The sequence below is a fragment of the Pan troglodytes genome, chromosome 7 (assembly GCF_028858775.2).
Source record: "Pan troglodytes isolate AG18354 chromosome 7, NHGRI_mPanTro3-v2.0_pri, whole genome shotgun sequence".
Taxonomy (NCBI): domain Eukaryota; kingdom Metazoa; phylum Chordata; class Mammalia; order Primates; family Hominidae; genus Pan; species Pan troglodytes.
This window is the reverse complement of record NC_072405.2, coordinates 76,208,523-76,228,381: the sequence shown is the minus strand read 5'-3', so window position 1 is coordinate 76,228,381 and position 19,859 is coordinate 76,208,523. Positions and strand designations below refer to the sequence as shown.

Below are 19,859 nucleotides of genomic sequence, written 5' to 3'. Positions count from 1 at the left end.
GGATGGAGAGGGTGAATTGGCATACTGATCTAGGGTTAGGGTTTGGTGGTGAGGGTGCAGCATGCAGCTAGACCATGAGATAGTTGTACATGTTATCAACCAAAATGTCCACTTTGGGTAGAGAAAGAATGAAGACTAACAGGGAATGGAAGTCAGGAGACAGCAGAAGTATCTTGGGACTAGATATCTAAATGATATTAAAAATCCAAAAGGTGAAAACATAGCCAGGAACTTGTGGTCCAAGAGTGAGAAATTCAAATTTAATGTTTTAGAGGTGACACAAGATATTGTCCTTAAAGTGGATTGACAAAGTAGACTGGAGATTCACTCCATTGGCATTGAGAAGGTGGAGGCTCAGCTGTCAGATATGGACATTGACAGCTTCCTGGACATTACCTGCTGGTGGGACACTGTACACTATGAGGAGATGCCCATCCCAGTGCAAGAGGGAAGGTGAGTGCAAGGTCAGAACAGGGCAGCAATGAGTCAGGACCAATAGTGTTATATCCAAACAGCATTATCTTTGGAGGAAGATGTTCTTCTGCAGGAAAACTAATGACTAATACTATTGAAATGACAATGGGAAGAGAGGAGAATGCCAAACAAGAGAACACTGGAGAATTGGCTATTATCTCCTCTGAGATTTGAGCTATTTATCCAGAGGTGAGGATTTGCTTTTGCCTTGGAAGCCCCTTCAGAAACCATTTGAGTGTCTGGCAAAGAAATGAAAATCATGAATCAGCTGTAACCATTTAGGAGTGAAATTCTCTCTGAAAATTTAATTTGGTCTTGGCAACAGAAAGGATGTTTCCCTTGTCATGGTGACCCTTGTTATCCAAGTATTTGCAGGAGGCATTCTCCAAAGTGGCATATGAGAAGCCTGATATTTTTTGAAAACTTTTTCAAAGTGAAGATGACATCTCAGAGAGATCTCATCTTCCTGAGAGTCAAGGTGCTGAGACAAACTGACATTACAAATAAAACCACATTTCAGAGTAGAAATTGATCCATACCAAGTAATGACCTGCTCATTCTATTTTCTCTTGGGAAAAAAACTAAACAGTTTGGCAAGGAACTATCCTTGACTATGCAGTCCTAAAGGTCTTTTTCAAGGTAGTTTATCCTGTAAGAAGTGAAAGAAGTGGTATTTTGTGACGGTGATTTGGCTGCACGTCCATTGCCTGCTCTGTTGTTCTGTGTCTGTAGTGACTTGTGCTAGTCATGCACCTCAGACAGTGCAAGGTGCTTCCTTTGATCTATCATGTCAGCAGTGGGAGAGGTCCTTAGCCTAACAGAGGTCTGACTAAAAGAACAGCCTTCAAAGTGAGTGTCATTTTCAGAAATAACCGTGCTCTGCCAGATCTGTATGGGGTTTTTTAATCGCATGCTGCTGACAGAACGTTTCTTGTCATTTTTGTTTTTCTGCGTCCCATTATCCTCTTTTTCTTTCTCCTTTGAAGTATTTACAGACAGTCTCAATCTCTACATCTGGGTTTTGAGGAGGATTCTGCAGCAGTTTACAACATACCTAATGACAGAGCAAGATCCTAAAAAAACAACAACAACAACAAAAACAAAACAAAACAAAAATGCTGTGGCATAGTCCCAATTCTTGCTCTCTCATTGCCTCCCACCTGCTCTCCATTATCCAATATATTTGTTTTGGGGTCATGCTGATTTAGATAGCCATCTCTAGCTTAATTCAGATGGCGTAACTGATCCGACCACATGTTACATACTAAATGATTTAGAAGACCACGCTGCGGTTCTCAGTTCATCTTTCAGTAAGCGTGTTTTGACATTGAGTCAAATAATCCTATGAAAATCCTTTCATAAGGATTATTTGTCATAACGACAGTGTTATCTTTTGTTGTTTGCAGCTGAATGTTTTGATCATTGTTTAATTGGGATAGGCATATTGTCACATTACAGATCATTTTACGTAAAAAGAAACCACAGAAATCTATCAGCAATATTAATCCCTAATTAAAATACATTGACATCATACTTAATGTATGAAAAGAGCTGAATTAAGCCTTTTTAAATTAGAAAATTCACTTTAGGCAGAAATAGTGGCTGGAAACATAGACATTTTTCTCTTCTAGTGGACAATGATGAGTATAATTTTACTGGTATGACAGCTACAAGAACATTCTGTGCCTTTGATTCAGCTCTGTACCGCTCTTCCTATGACCTTGAGAACTCACTTGTGTAAGAATTCAGTTTTGTAAAAGGATATATTCTTGAGTCACAAGTAGGAGGCCTGAATTAAATAAGCTAACACCTTAGATGTAGTTCTCTATATCCAAAACATAAAAAAAATAAATAAAGAATACTTTTAATCGTCGCTGCTCAGCTTGCATCCCAGAGAAAGAAATAGAAGCACAGGCTGCCAAAAAGAAACCCCAAACAAACAAACAAAAAAATTTTTAGGAGCATCACAGGCAGAGACTACAGAGAAAAATCTGGGTTTTACCGCTATAGACCTCTCCAGGAAATGGCAAACTTTAATCCTAGAACCAGAGACCAGTTGCATAGTGCTTTCTGTTTCCTATTCATGGATTTTGTCTTGCCAACAAGATGATAAACTCTTCTGGGGCAGTGATGTCATTTTTGCAATGCTAAGCACCTATCATGTGGCAGGTGCCCTTCTACATCCTGGATATACAGCTGTGAACAATTTATGCAAAGTCCCTTCCCCAGGACCTCCTAACATCCATTCAGTGGAAGTATATTAGGACCAGTATATAGCACTGTGAAATGTTCTTCCATATTGAAACCTTTGAAGAGGCAACTTATCAATGAGCTACACGTACCGCAAAATATGGAATAGCCTTGCAGCCTAAGATGACTGCTTCAGTCATGGGAGTGAGGGAAGGTGGATAAATAATTCTAACTGTGACTCATAGAATGTGGTAGAAATCAGTAAAATTAGTATCAAGGACAGCCTTGAAGGACATGGACTAAACATGCAGATTTGCAGATTTAAAGAGAAAGCATGAGAAAAGAAGTTGGAGGGAAGTGGCCTTCCTAGGGGAAAGGAGTGAGATTTTAAGGCTATACAATCTCAGATCTTTTTGTATCAATCAATCGTCCCTGAGCCCCACAGCCTACTTTTGTGTAAAGGTAGTCAGAAGGAGCTGGATATGAGATTCCTTCTCCCTACCCAAACTCCAGATGGGTTGTTCCAACAGCAGGTTTCCCAGCTAAGGCCTCTTAAAGAATGACCTCCCTGAAAGAATTTCAGAGCTGTGCTTTCCCATGTTCTGTCCAAGATTTTTAGAAAAAAAGGTGATATTTAGCTAACCTTCCTAAGTTGTTACAATTCGCCAGTCACTCATGTTCTTTACATATATGATCTCACTTAATACAAAAACCTCAGGCAGTGAATGACGCTGATAATCCCAGGAAGGTAGAGCTCATAAGAAGCAGAACCATCAGTCAAATGCAATCCAGGAAGCTGTCTCCAGATCTGTGTTCTTGATTAGCATGTTTAATTTACTCAGGAACAGTTACTTTCTGTTTTAGTTAACACCAAAACATACATTTTTATGGTTCCTATTTTAATTAAATAAGTAAAGCATGTTGTCTTGATTAGCATGTTTAATTTACTCAGGAACAGTTACTTTCTGTTTTAGTTAACACCAAAACATAGATTTTTATGGTTCCTATTTTAATTAAATAAGTAAAGCATGTTGTCACATCCTATTTGGCCCTGGTTATGTTTTTTTTTTTCTCTTCATTCTAATTTTTGACTCAGTTTAGTTCTACAAACATTCATTGAGCAACTACTCCATGCTCATCACAGTGATCATTGCTATGGAGACCCATCATCTGCCCTGGAAGAGCTTACGATCCTTTGGGGGAGACAAAACGTATACAGAGAAAACAGAGGGCCATACCATTGCAATATAGTATATCAGGAAATACCAGAAGGTGTGATATCAACTGTCTTAGTCCATTGGGGCTGCTCTAACAAAAATACCAAAGAGTAGGTGGCTTAAATAATAAACATTTATTTCTCACAGTTCTGGATTCAGGGTAATCCAAGATCAAGGTGCCAACAGATTCAACATCTATTGAGTGAGGGCTTTTTCCAGATTGAGAGACAGCATCTTTCCACTGTGTCCTTACATGGAAGAAGTTACATGAGAGCTCATTGGGGCCTCTTTTATAAGAGCACTAATCCAATTCATGAGGGCTCCACGCTCTTGACCTAATCACCTCCCAAAAGCGTCACCTCCTAAAAGCCTCACCTCCTAATACCATCACCTTGGGGGTTAGGATTCAATATATGAAGTTGGGAGGACACAGTCAGACATAGCACCAACTGTATGTAGAACCACAAAACGAATGCAGAGTAAGGAGCTGCATTGGTAATAGCATCTGCCTTACAACAGCCACCAGGAGGGCTTAGCGCTTTCAACCACCAAATACTGGCTGTGTGCTTGTGTCAGACATTCTGTCAGGGCCAGGAAGGGCGCAAATCTTAACCAAAACCTGAAAAAAATATAAGGCTATGAGTGCCCAAGTACACTGTGAAGGGAGGAAGTGACAGAGACCTAGAGAGTTGATAAAGGTACAGCGAGAGAAAAGAAGACAAAATAAGCCAAAAAGTACATGTTTATGTATTTGAGGTTGGAAAGGCCTAGATGGAGAAAATTGGACTTAAAACTCATCTAAGGAACTAGCAGCTTCTGGTTCCCCTCATCATATTGACACTGCTCTTCTCTCTGCAGAAGACCACATCTCAGAACAGTCTGTAACTTCCCAGAGATCACCTGAGCTCTAATTTTCTGTTTTAAACCTGTAGAATTCACCATTATAAACTCTCATGGGCTCACGTCCTTCCATTCCAACAGCCATTCCTCTACTATCATCTAGGCAATTGCTAATAGTGTCCTAGCTGCTCAGCCTTCTTTCATTATATAGAAGCAGAATAGTAAATGGAAAGCATACCTTTAAATAGCTTCTTATTTTGAAATAAACTTACAGAAAATTTGGAAGTGTAGTATAAAGAAATTTTGTTCTGGACCACCGAAAAGTAAGATGCCCCATCACGCTGAATTCTTTAGAGTACATTTCCTTTAAACAAGGACATTCTCCTAATAATCACAATAGGACCTTCAAAATCAGAAATTAACATCGATATATTACTTAATCCTCAGACCCTACTCAACCTTCACCAATTCTCCCAATAATGGCCTTTATAGTAAAAGCATCTAGTACAGAATCACACAATAGGATTAAGTTGTCATATCTCTTTAGTTTCCCTCAGTCTTTCCTTGACTTTCATGACCTTGATACTTTTGAAGATTTCATGCCAGCTCTTTCAAAGTTATGTTTCTTGGTTTGGCTTTGTCTGACGTTTCCTCGTGACTAGAATCTTGTTATGCTGCTTTGGCAGGAACACAAGAAAATCATGCTATGTTTTCATCGTATCCAATCAAGTAGCATGAGTTTCTATGTGTGCCACGACTGATGATACTCACTGTGATGACTTGATTGAAAAGGTATCTGCCAAGCCAGGGTTCTTTGCTGTTTTTCCTTTAAATGCTTTATGGGGAGGTACTTTGAAACCATATTTTGTCCCGTTCCTCATTTGTATTCTCAGCAATGCCTAGTGGAGTTCCTGGCAACCAGTTTTTTTAACTAAAGTAATGGAGAGCTTCAAATCACCAAGATTAAAATTTTGAAGTTTGTTCTATAAGCAATTTGTAGTAATTATAAATTTGGGGGTTATGGTAGAGACACTGACAGTGGTTGTAACAGAATGATTAATTGGACTGCTCCGTGTAAGATGAATTAGAATAGGAATTTTAAAAGGAGATTTTGTTGTCTTTATGTCGTTAACTAGATAGAATCATCCACATTTTTGTTTATAATATGATTTCAAATAATCAGGGTTGGGTAGGCCAAGCTCCATTTACTCTCCAAATGATAATTATTTGTTTTAAATGTGGGCAGGGAAAATGGCTTTGGTTATAATGTCCACATAAACAGAAATAGGGATGGGGCTAAGCAGGGGAGAGCATAAAGATGATGAGTCACAGAACAGGTGGGAAAAGGACTACGAAAGGAAATGGGAGGTGGCCTAGCAACCCATTTCCATTTTGCTCAAGGCCCTAGTGTCAGCTGGTATCCCACATAGGATGCAAATACCCAAGTTTAAAAGGCAGGAACAGTTGAAAAGGCAGCAAATCTCAGCTTCCTCCAATTCAACCCTTTCCCCCCTTTTCCAGCCACTTCTAGAAGGAAGAGAAAAGAATGAGAATGAGCAGTGATTCTACAGCCCCTCACCCTTGTGTCTCTGCTCCCTACCTCCCTTATTTACACAGTTTATTGCATTATACAAAGGTTTTCCCTATCACGGGAACCAGTGCTCTGTGCCTCTGTGAAGATCAAAGGACTTGCAGAAGACTGTGAACTTATTTCCTACCTTTGAAAGCTTTGTATTTCTTCCTTGCTCCTATGTGTACTAAAGGATAGGAAGTTTGAGAAGGTGTAGCTTTGTCCCACTGAGGAAGAGTGTATATCAGGTTAACAATGCCCTGTGTCATAAATGATGATAATGTCTAGCGAGCCCTTTGGGAGATGCAGTGTTTCCTTTGTAATTAGAGTATTCCTCCATTTCCTTGCGCTGTGGTTTGCAACCATATCCCTGCCAAAAGTACATCTGGAATATATATATATATATATATATATATATATATATATATATACACACACACATACATACATACACACACATATCCGGAAATACAAGAAGATGTGATACCAACTGTCTTAGTCCACTGGGGCTGCTCTAACAAAAATACCAAAGAGTAGGTGATGTAAACAATAAACATTTATTTCTCACAGTTCTGGTCTCAGGGTAATCCAAGATCAAGGTGCCAACAGATTTGACGTCTGTTGAGTAAGGGCTTTTTCCAGATTGAGAGATGGCATCTTCCCACTGTGTCCTTACATGGTAGAAGTTACATGAGAGCTCCTTGGGGCCTCTCTTATAAAAGCACTATATATATATATGTGTGTGTGTGTGTGTGTGTGTGTGTGTGTGTGTATACATATATATATATATATATTTTGTCCAACTTATTAGCAGTAGAAAGCCCCATTGTATAGAATCCTGTTTATGAGGCTACAGACAAATTTCCCATCTTGTTGCCTTCTCTGAATGGCTCAGAGAATGATGCCTACAGTTGTGTGCTGTGATATGGAAAGGTTTTATACTAAGGTTCATCAAAGCCTTAAAAGGACAAACAGAATAGAATAAATAAGAAAGAAAGTTTGCCTGTTTCTTCACACATGCAAAACTTGAGTGGGCTTGGAATATTGGCAATGGATAGTCAGGCCTCCTTTTCCTATAAAATTTTAATGAGAGAACACGGGTAAAAATCTGAAGATTGTATATTGCTAAATCTAAATCCTCTACCCTAGAAAGGAGAGATGGTAGGACATCATGGCAATGGGATAGTGCAGGGGTGTGTGGCAGGCTAGTGTCATTGTCCTGAGGCCGAATTCACAAATAAGACTTGTCTGGGTCTTTTCTTCCACCTAGTCTCCTATGTGTGTGTGTGTGTTTGTTGGGGAGGAGTAATTAATGCTTTCATTGGTAGAAGTATAAGACCTGGTTAATCTATCCCTGGAAAATCATTCCCTGAACAGTCTAGATAAAATTTGATACTGATCTTATGAGGTCACATATATAAAAATATTAAATGGTTTAGAAACAAATATTGATGGTATAGTTAAGGTAGAACAAGAGTGGGACAAAGAGAAATTTCAATGGACTCTTATGAAATACAACATCCCAAAAGTTTGAACATTTTAAACAAGACCCCAAACACTAGTGCCCTGACACTGTAATAGTCAACCCTCTGATTCACATGGGCCCCAAGACGTATTTTGAAAAGCAACATGAGTCAACATTAGACAGGGTGGTAAAATTTGGGAGCCAATATAATTTGACAGGGCTTTGTTAAAAGAAGATTTCACCAATTTCACTGACTCATGCACTTTGCCTTAAATTTTTGCTTATTTGACAAGATTGTACCTTTTTTCTTTTGAGCTAGTACTCAGGGCTTATTTATGGGTACCCTCAGTTTCATGATGGAATGTGACCAGATGGGATGAAGAGCCATAATCCTGCAAGATTTGTGATGTGCATTTGCCTGGTTCAAACACATCAGTGAATGGTTTGCAGCAGCCTTTCTTCAGTCTGACAGACTCTTGTATTGACAGTGTCTTCCAGCAAAACTATGCTTAACCCTCTTGCTGCCAAACCCTTTTCCCCAGATGACTTACTGTAATGCATGAATGGTTCATCCAATGAAAACTGTTGCCCACTTGTTCTGAGTAGGCTTAGAACAATGGAAGTTATATATTTAGGTACTCTACGTTTCTGGGTTCATTTGTAGGATAAAAGTAATAAATTTACATTGACTTTCACATTTTAGATAGCACTGAAAACTAAATGTATTGTTTGTTCAATAAATACTTAAAGAGGTAGAGTAGAAAATAAGATAGATGCCCTCATGGAGTTTATATTATTCTCCTCACAGAGAAGAAAATCAGCAAATAAAAAAGTAAACAAGATAGCTACAGATGGTGATAAAGGCTACGAAAGAAATAAACGGATTATATAGAAGAAATGCATTTCTTTGGGTGTTCAGAAAAGACCTCTCTAGAAAGGTGATAATGAGCTTATTAGTTGAAGAATAAGAAAGTTAGCCATGCAAAGGTCTCAAGAGAGAACATTCCAGGCAAAAATCATAGCAAGTGCGAAGGCGAATTTGCCAAACTGAGCTTAGCTGTTTGATGGAAATAAACAAAGCTTGTCTGGCTGGAGTGAAGCGAATGGAAGGGGGAAAAGTAAGATATGCAGTCTGAGAGCTACAGCTGGGGCCCGCTCATACAGTGGCTTAGAGAACAGGAGAAAAATGTAGGGCTTTGTTCTAAGGGCAATGGGAAGCCATCAGAACTCTTGTTTTTAAGCAGAGATGTGGTGTGATCTAAACACTCTTGCCTCTAGGGACAGGGAGGGTCTCAGCCATGACACAAAATCAGTATTGAAAATGCTGTACCCCAAGGCTCAATAACTTTGACTAGAAGCCTAGTTTCTCCTGAAAATTTAGTACAACTAGTGTTTAGTGTCTATTCCTTACTTAATGCTGAACTTATGACCAAAGGCAATAGGCTAGGATTATTACAATTTAGAAGTTTGCAGGAAGACTCCTGTGGAGCCAGAATTCAGACCTCTGAGGGGGGCACTGGCTGATACTGGTGCCCCAGGAGCTCTGAGCAGACACCCTGCAGAACTGAGATCAGACCTCTGAAAAAAGGGGGTTGTGGAGGTTTGCTGGCCAGATGGTGCTAATCTCTCTGAAGCTGTACAATGTTGCTGGTTCAGATTGGGTAAGAAAAACTGCAGATTGAATCCAACTGCTGCTACTAGAGCCAACTGATGCAATCACAGGTATGTAAGAGGCAGCAGCAAAGCAAACTTCATTTTCAAGGAGTGAAATGGAAGCTGCATGAATCACTTTCATTCATATCCTGTTGTTCTTACAGGCATAAACACACCTAACTCTCGGTAAACATGCAACTCAATGGGTGGGAGCAGAGATGCACAGATGTTCAATAGAGAATAACCTGCAGGCTTCACCTTCCACTAGTCAGTTTCCTTTATATTGAGAACATGCAGAGTGTCCATTAGTCTGGCAAATTGATTACATGTGGTACAATTAAATCTGTTCAGGACACTCTCTAACCTCTGGTGGCACTCAAGCCTCATCACTCGGCTCTATTTCCAGAAAGAAAGAATCCTATTATATAAACCAAAGATAAAATGTGGCCCACAAAGAGGTACAAAGTTAGAGGGGGTGTTCAGAACCATAAATGCAATTTACTAGGGATAAAAGCTCCTTTTTATTATCGTCTCCCCCAACCATGGCAAGGTCTGGCAGGACCAGGGCAAGAAGACATGGAAAGAGGTGGCTCAGTGAAGCTCAGCCTCAGGCCTTAGGAGGAAAGAGTCCTATTCTCCTCACGGTCCAGGTGCTAATCTCAAGGGCCAAGGTCAGGTAAATTCCCAGATAAAAAGCCTATGCAGCAAACTCTCGGCAGCGCCGCTCTTGTCTGTGTTTTGGGCTAAAGGAAGCAAGAGGATCTTGACATTCACAAATAGTCCCTCTCAGTTCACCAAAGTCTGAGTCCAGATAGGGGTTTGGGAGCCGAGCTCTAACTGATAATAAAATAGCATTTTTTCCTGGAGTGTGCTCATAGCTGGGGTGCTTTCGTATGTGTCAGTGTAACTAAGCTGAAAGTAGACTTCCCAGAATTCCCATCCACTTCTGAGTGAGGGTTGGCCCCAGGAGAAATTGCTGGACATTTGGAAGGCAGAGGTAAAGAGGCAGCAAGTCCTCTCTAAGGTCTGAGCTGGGGGCCAAGTACCTGCAGGTCACACACATGATTACTGACCTCCCAGCTGAGTCTCCTCGTTCACCTTCAAGTTCTGTGCAGGAGTGTGTATGGAAGCGCAGGATGTCAGCTTCTTCTGCAGGTAGCCACATGCTGGAGGTGGAGGCAGTGAGACAAGCAGTTCTACTCTGTCCTTCCTCTCCCCTCCTCAAGCCCAGAGGATCTGCAGGGACTCCAGCCCCAAGACCAGTGGCAACACTCTTTCCTAAACTTGTTCCTGAGCTCCTACGAACGCAGAAACCCCATCTCCCATAATAAATCCCTTATTCCATATCACCTGAACCTTAACTAATATAATCCAGGTCATGTTATGAAACCAAGTTATGCCTAGACCTTGACAACAAGGTTTGTTTCTTGCTCATGATCCATCCACATCTCTGTTCTGCATGGTGTTCACTCTGGGGCCCAGGCTGAAGGAACAGCCTCTGTTTAGAACATTGCCAGTTACCATGGCAGATGGAAGCAAGATGGAACTACACACTGCTTCAGGCTCTGCCTCACAGGGACTCATAGTTCCTTACACACTTCTTGGCGAAAGCAATTCCAACAGAAATGCTTGGATTTCACAGAAAAATGGGTGAATATAATATAATATGTGTATGGTTTTTCCTGACACCAAATATGTGTGATTTTTCCATGCCAGTTCTGTAATTCTCTAACACCAGCTGCTTGTCCAACAATCCAATTCAATCCTGACACTAACACCCAGAGTTAGCAGAGACCTCACAAGTTAAGGGCTCAGTCCTGCAATTCTGCCCCACTTCAGACACCAGCTACAAGTGGGATGCCCAGGCTGCCCATACTTCTGCCTGGCTGACTACAAATTCAGAGGTTTCCTTGAGCCCCTCCTTAGGTTCAATAATTTGCTAGAACGACTCCTAGAACTCAGGAAAGTGCTTTACCTACAATTACCAGTTTAATTTAAAGACTACAACTCAGGAACAGCCAGATGGAGAGATGCATAGGGCAAGGTACAGGGATGAGGGGGCTTCCACGTCCTCTTTGGGTGCAACCTTCCCAGCTCCTCCATATGTTCATCAACTCTAAGCATCCCACACACCATCATTTAGGGGTCTTTGTAAAGGTTTCATTATGTAGACGTGATTGATTAAATCATTGGCCATCGATGACTGAACTCAATCTCTGGCCCCTCTCCCTTTCTTGGAAGTTAGGGGACAAAGCTAAAAGTTCCAACCTCCAGTTACACGATTGGTTTTTCTGGTGACCAGCCACCATATTGAAGTTATCTAGGGTCCTCCCAAACTCTAAGAGTTAGCATATATAAGATAATAAATTCCAAAGGTTTAAGGAGCTCTGTGCCAGGAACTGGGGACAAAAACCAAATATTTATTGTGGGTTGATTTGGGGTTGTCAACTTGACCGAATTAAGGGATACTACCTGGTATAGCATTGTTTATTCTCAGTGCTTCAGTAGGCACTGAGCCCAGCCCTCTTCTGCTGATAGCAAAAAACTAAGTGTTTTTGCTTGTGATTCGGACGATTGGACTGCCCCAGGTGTGTCTGTGGGGGTGTTTCTGGAGATTGGCATGTGAGTCAGTGGACTGAGTGGAGAAGATCTACCCTCCATGCAGGCAAGGGCCATCTAGCAGGCTGGGGCCAAATGGAACAAAATGGCAGAGGAAGGATGAATTTGGGCACTCTCTCCCAGAGCCAGGTCACCCCTCTTCTACCTTGGGATGGAATAACTCCAGATTCTTCAGGCTTTGACCTTTGTGACTCACACCAACAGCCCCCAGGCTCTCAGGCCTTGAGCTCAGACTGAGAATTACACCATTGGCTTCCTTGGTTCGGAGGTCTTTGGACTTGGACTGAGTCATGCTAAGGGCTTTCCTGGTTCTCCAGCTTGCAGATAGCCTATCATGGGACTTCTCAGCCTCCCTGATATAGTTTGAATATGTGTCCCTGCCAAATCTTATGTTAAATTTTAATCCCCAGTATTGAAGGTGAAACCTAGTAGGAGGTGACTGGACCATGGTGGCGGATTTCTCATGAATGGTTTAGCTGTTTCCTCTTGGTGTTGCCCTCATCACAGTGAGTGACTTCTCATGAAACCTGGTTGTTTAAAATTGTGTGGCACCTCTCTTATTCTCTCTTGCTCCCATTCTTGCCATGTAAGACACCAGCTCCCCCTTCACCTTCCACCAGAGTAAAGCTCCCTGAGGCCTCCCTAGAAGCCCAGCGGATGCTGGTCCATGCTTCCTGTACAGCCTGCAGAGTCGTGAGCCAATTAAATCTCTTTTCTTTATAAATTACCCAGTCTCAGTTATCTTTATAGCAGTGCAAGAATGACCTATTACACTCCCTAATCAAGAGTGTAATAGACACGTCCTTTTTCATGTGTCTCTCTATATGCTGTATCAGTTGTGTCACTCTGGAGAACCTTTACTAAAATATTTATTTTTCATTGTACCACAATATGTTACAGTGTTGAATAGATAAGTAGACAGACACGTAAGCACATATACATATACCCTTCAGGAATAGCACATGGTTTGCAGCAAGCCAAAAATTCAGGTTTGAAAATCACCACTGTCTTTCTCTCTCCATCACAAATAACTAACTATATTGTTCCTTCAGCAATATTTTGGGGACCCAAATTAGGCATAAACATGGTATTTGGTGTTGTTTTAAGACCAAGTCATTCATGTTGTTTATTTTTATTATTTTTTAGTAGTTCTCATTTGATACTAAAATGCCACATTTTATTTCAGCTACAAGATGAGAAAATATTTATTGGAGAAATGCTTGAGTTAAGTATTAGGTTACTTCTGAATCTTGAGACTCAAGAGGAAAATGATTATTTTTTCCACTCTAATATCTCAAAAGTAGACAAATATTGAAGTGGCTGTGAGGAATTGATATTATAAGCCCTTGAGAAATGAAGGACTGTATGCTCATAAAACTACTTCTAGTTTATAGCTATGGTATAATCCATACCCCTTATGTAATAATATTACCAGTAGGTTTCTCTGTGTATTTCAAACAAACAGAAAGTTAGCTTTAGAACTTATAAGATCATTAGTCTTTACCATAAAATTGTTTATCTGTTTTTCTCCTACTAGGCTACAAGCTTGCTGAATTGATGGGCTGCATCGTGTTCATTTCTGTATCCCCAGCAGTTATCATGGTGCTTGGTATAGAATAGATGCTCAACAAATGTTTTACCAATTTTGAGATGCACACATTTTTTTATATTTTAATACCTCTCTGAAATTAGGATGCATCTTACAATTGATAGCGGCTTAAGTCACTGTCAGCCAGGTGTGAAAATCTTTAATTTATAACTCCTGATAAAAATCAAGAAAGCATCAACTTCACAGCATAGTCAATTTGATAATATATGGGTAATTAATAAATGATTAAAAGGTTAACTTCCTAGAGTTGTTTATTATAATATTGATTCAAACATATTTTAAAAGGGGATGTCATGAGTATGACATTAGCATTTTGTGATTTCACAGCTTCATAAATTATACAGTTTAAATCAAAATCTACTTATTGTCATCCTTTTCTTTTAACTAATTCAAACAAAAATACAACTGTACAAATGGAACTTATTTTAACCAAATTGATTTCCTTTATTCTTTATGTTACAATGTAATTAAGAAAGAGGCCCTTCTCTTGTTCTTTTCTTTTCCTTTTTTTTTTTTTTTTTTTTTTTTTTTTTTTGAGACAGAGTCTTGCTCTGTCACCCAGGCTGGAGTGCAGTGGCACGATCTTGGTTCACTGCATGCAAGCTCTGCCTCCCAGGTTCATGCCATTCTGCTGCCTCAGCCTCCTGAGTAGCTGGGACTACAGGCACGTGCCACCACGTCCAGCTAATTTTTTGTATTTTTGTAGAGGCGGGGTTTCACTGTGTTAGCCAGGATGGTCTTGATCTCCTGATCTTGTGATCCGCCCGCCTTGGCCTCCCAAAGTGCTGGGATTACAGGCATGAGCCACCGTGCCCGGCCATCATTTTTTATAATATGCTCAAAAGTACTAAGATGTGTTTCACATTAATTTGTGTTTTGTATTAACCCCATTGATGTATACTGAGCACCTATACTCAGCACATAGTCTGCTAAAAGCCATGAAGGTAAAAGTTATTTTTCTATCCCCATGACTTCTGAGACCCTTAAGCCACAGGCAAAACTTCCACTAGGCAAATAGCATTTTGTCTCCCAAGCTTTGGTAAGTAACCTGCCACTACTCCTATTCCATTTATGAATTTCAGTCTACTTAGATGTGTATGCTGCCATTTCTCTGTTTCTTCACTTTTAAGCTTGGTTGTTTTAATAGGTGGGAGGCAAGGGACAGATTTTATTATAAACTCCATGACCATGTTTGTTTAATTTGGAAGGATTTGGAAGAAAGAGAACTAAGAGAATTATTTAACAGTGTGTTTACATATTGTGCATAAAGTATTGAGATAAAAAGGAGAAAAAGTCTGATTTTAAAGCAACAATCCTCTTATTACATCAGATGATCAGAAATGCCAGCTTGAATTCTTCACTGCCTATTTCATCAGCTGCCATCATTATAGGCTTTAATATAATCCCAGTAGTCTGTAAATTTACACCAAGGCAACTCCTCATATCATACATAAAAAGAATATTCAAATGTACCCACTCTTTTCCAATATTCTAGTAAAAATCAAGAATGCAATCCCATTTCCAATAGCCACATCAAAAAAATAAAATACCTAGAAATACATCTAACCAAGGAGGTGAAAGTTCTGTGCAAGAGGAACTACAAAACACTGCTAAAAGAAATCATTGATGATATAAACAAATGGAAAAACATTCCATGCTCAAGAATCGGAAGAATCAATATCATTAAAACAGCCACACTGCCCAAAGCAGTGTACAGGTTCCATGTGATTCCTATCAAACAGCCAACGTCATTTTTCACAGAACTAGGAAAAACTATTCTAAAATTTATATAGAACCATAAAAGAGCCTGAATAACCTAAGCAATCTGAAGCAAAAAGAACAAAGCCGGAAGCTTCACATTACCTGATTTCAAACTATACTATAAGGCTACTGTGGCCAAAACAGCATGGTACTAGTACAAAAGAGACACATAGACCAATGGAACACAATAGAGAGCCAAGAAATAAAGCAGCACACATACAGCCATCTCATTTTCAATAAAAAATAAGCAATGGAGAAAGGACTCCCTATTCAATAAATGGTGCTGGGATAGCTGGCTAGCCATATGCAGAAGAATGAAACTGGACCCCTACCTTTCACCATATTAAAAATTAGCTCAAGATGGATTAAAGATTTCAATGTAAGACCTCAAACTATAAGAATTCTAGAAGAAAACCTAGGAAACACCATTCTAGACATTAGCCTTAGGAAAGAAGTTGTGACTAAGCCCTCAAAAGCAATTGCAACAAAAATAAAAATTGACAAGTAGAACCTAAATAAAGAGCTCCTGCACAGCAAAAGAAACTATCAACAGAGTAAACAGACGACTTACAGAATGGAAGAAAATATTCACAAAATATGCTTTTGACAAAGGTCTAAATATCCAGGCTCTATAAGAAACTTAATTCAACAAGCAAAAAACAAATAACCACATTAAAAGTGGGCAAAAGACATGAACAGACATTTCTCAAAAGAAGATATACAAGTGGCCAAGAAACATGTGAAAAAATGCTCCACATCACTAATCATCAGAGAAATGCAAATCAAAACCACCAGAGATATCATCTCACACCAATCAGGATGGCTATTATTAAAAAGTCAAAAAATAACAAGATGCTGCCAAGGCTGAGGAGAAAAAGGAATGCTTATACCCAGCTGGTGGGAATATAAATTAGTGCAGCCACTGTGGAAAGCAGTTCTGAGATTTCTCAGAGAACTTAGGACTACCATTTCACCCAGCAATCCCATTACTGGGTATATATTCAAAAGAAAACAAATTGTTTTACCAAAAAGACACATGCACTCACATATTCATTGTAGCACTATTCACAATAGCAAAGTCATGGAATCAACCTAGATGCCCGTCAATGGTGGATTGAATAAAGAAAATGTGGTACATATATACCACGGAATACTATGCAACCATAAAAAAGAATGAAATAATGTCCTCTGCAGCAACATAGATGCAGCTGGAGGCCATTATTCTAAGCAAACTAACACAGGAACAGAAAACCAAACCACATGTTCTCACTTATAAGTGGGAGCTAAACATCAAGTACTCATGGACATAAAGATGACAATGGACACTGGGGACTAACAAAAAGGGGAGAAAGGGAGGGGAAAAGGGTTGAAAAACTAACTGTTGGATACTATGCCCAGTACCTGGGTGATGGGATCATTCATACCCTAAACCTCAACATCACACCATATACCCAGGTAACAAATCTGCACATGTAGCCCCAAATCTAAAAAGTTGAAAAAGAAAAAACAATAGAATTATCAAATGATCCAGCAATTTCACTTCTGAGTATTTATCCAATAGAATTGAAATCAGGATCTCAAAGAGATATTTGCACTCCTGTATTCATGGCAGCATTATTTACAATAGCCACAACATGGAAGCAACTTAAATGTCCATTGATGGAATAATGGACATAGAAAATGTGGTTTATATATGTACAAGGGAATATTATTCAGCCTTCACAAGGAAGGAAATCCTGCCGTTTATGACACCATGGATGAACACTGAGGACATTATGCTAAGTGAAATAAACCAGACACAGAGGAAAAAATACTATATGATACCACTTATGTGAGGAATCTAAAATAGTCAAATTTACCGAAGCAGAGAGTAGAATGGTGGTTTCCAGGGGCTGGAGAGATGGGGGTAAATGGAGATCATTAGTCAAAAGGTACAAATCTTCAACTGTACATGATGCATAAGTCCTAGGGATCTACCATATAGCATAGGGCCTATAGCTAGTGATACTGTATTGTGTCCTTAAAATTTTTCTGAGAGGGTAAATTTTATGTTAAGTGTTTTTGTCACAAAAAGAAGAGTGTGGGAGGAAACTTCAGAAGGTGATGAATATGTTTATGGCATAGATTGTGGTGATGGTTTCACAGATGTATACTATACAGCTTTTGTATGTCAATCATACCTCAATGTGGTTTAAAAGGAAAATAAATGATACTACAAGTAAGATTGCCTAGGCTTCATAATCTTTCAAACACTCTTGTTACTTTAGTCTTGCTCCCTCCTCTTCTCCTTATTTTCTTCCTTTTACCTCTCAAAAAATTATCTAAATCCTTAGATAAGCAAAATCAGTATATTTCTGATTATTTCTGTAGGCATAAATATGATTGCTCTCATTTTTAAAAGCCTTCTCTTCTTAAGTTAATTTTCTTATTCATAACATTTTCTGAACATTATGCTCCACTCCATCATTTTCTTTTGCTTTTTCAAAATTAGTCTCAATATCATTATGTAGATCCTAAACACCATGCAATTTTTTAAATTAAATTTCAGACAGCTGTAAATTCTATTCTGTCTCACAAGGCACTGTGTCCTTTGGACCCCACAGGGATGCACAGTCCCTAGTCCCCTGACACGAGGGTCACAGGACCCAAACCTACAGGTGACCCTGACTCAACTAATCTCTGGAACTGCAGTATCTGGGACCTCACCTGAGCTGGTGTTTCTGCACAGAGATGCTAACTACAAAGTGGATGCAGAGGCAGTGGGAAATCCCTCAAACATTTCCTACCACCCCTGTTCCTGAGCTGAATTTGCCTCCCCTCCCTGAAGGTAGACATGTGCAATAGTAGCATGGAATTTAATATTTTGTTTGCCCTATAGAACATTTTTCTTACATTAAAAACTCATATTCTGGATATAATTTTAATCACATACCATCTCATAGTTGTTCTTCCTTTGTTTTTTGGTTGTTAACTTTCTTATAAGAAAAAATAATATTCTACTGGGCACAGTGGCTCATGCCTGTAATCCCAGCACTTTGGGAGGCCGAGATGAGCAGATCACCTGAGGAAAAAGACCAGCCTGGCCAACATGGTGAAACCCTGTCTCTACTAAAAATACAAAAAAATATTAGCCAGGCATGGTGGCACGTGCCGGTAGTCCCAGCTGCTCAGGAGGCTGAGGCAGGAGAGGTGTTTGAACCCAGGAGTTGAAGGTTGCAGTGAGCAGAGATCATGCCGCTGTGCTCCAGGCTGGGCAATAGAGTGAGACTCTGTCTCAAGAAAAAAAAAAAGAAAAGAAAAGAAAAGAGAGGAGAGGGGAGGGGAGGAGAGAAGAGGGGAAGGGAGGGGAGGGGAAGGGAGGGGAGGGGAAGGGAAGGGAGGGGAGGGGGAAGGAAGGAAAGGGAAGGAAAGAAAGGAAGGAAAGGAAGGATGAGAGAGGGACAGAGAGAGAGAGGAAGGAAGGGAGGTAGGGAGGGAAGGAAGGAAAGAGAAAGAGAGAAAGAAAAGAAAAAAAAAAAGAAAAGAAAAGTTAAGTTCCCTGGTCTAAAACAAGAATCTGGTAACTCTATTGCTAAAGGTTTTCCTGAGCATCACATAGAATATATAATACAAGGAATAGAATGAAACTTTAAAATCCTATTCCTTCCTTCCTTTTAAAACGTGGTCTAAGAGTAGAAGGACTATGTATTATTAATTTGCAAAGTAACATATGATCACCAGTAAATATTGTAAATTAACTATGAATGGAGAATTCTACTTTTAAAGACCATGGATAAGACTATAATTCGTGGGGCCAAGTGTGTTGACTCACACTAGTGATCCCAACACTTTGGGAGGCTGAGGGGGAGGATTGCATGAGCCCAGGAGTTCAAGACCACCCTAGGCAACATGAGGAGACTTTATCTCCACAAAAAATTACAAAATTAGCTGAGCATGGTGGCATTCACCTGTGGGCGCAGCTACTCCAGAGGCTGAGGTGGGAGGTTTGCTTGACCCTGGGAGGTCGCTGCAGTGAGCCATTATCGCACCACTGCACTCCAGCCTGGGGGACAGAGTGAGAACCTGTCTAAAAAAAAAAAAAAAAAAAAGACTATAATTCATTACTTGTTAATAGTGTAGAAAGTTAAAATTTTATACTATGTTTATCTTAGTCTTTTTTCACTTTTATATATTTAAGCATCTACCATGTACCAGGAATATGCTTAGAGTGAATCAGGTATAGTTCATTTAAAACTTGGCCTTCGGCCAAGTGGCTCAGTGGCTCATGCCTATAATCCCAGCACTTTGGAAGGCCGAGGCGGGCGGATCACCAGGTCAGGAGATCGAGACCATCCTGGCTAATACAGTGAAACCCTGTATCTACTAAAAATACAAAAATTTAGCCGGGCGTGGTGGCGGGCGCCTGTAGTCCCAGCTACTCGGGAGGCTGAGGCAGGAGAATGGCGTGAACCCAGGAGGCGG

General features: G+C 39.9%; 1 protein-coding gene and 1 long non-coding RNA gene across 2 annotated transcripts in view; one reads left to right on the top strand and one right to left on the bottom strand.

Moving 5' to 3' along the window:
- The window catches only part of LOC134810677 (uncharacterized), a 58,637-nt gene extending 47,738 nt beyond the window's left edge, over positions 1–10,899 (bottom strand). The window contains exons 1-2 of the long non-coding RNA XR_010159273.1: positions 10,816–10,899; positions 10,483–10,575 (exon numbers count right to left, since the gene is read on the bottom strand). This is a non-coding gene — a long non-coding RNA (uncharacterized LOC134810677). The remainder of the gene's footprint in view (positions 1–10,482; positions 10,576–10,815) is intronic.
- The window catches only part of CPA6 (carboxypeptidase A6), a 329,468-nt gene that overhangs the window by 179,185 nt on the left and 130,424 nt on the right, over positions 1–19,859 (top strand). The gene's annotated exons all lie outside the window — the stretch shown is intronic.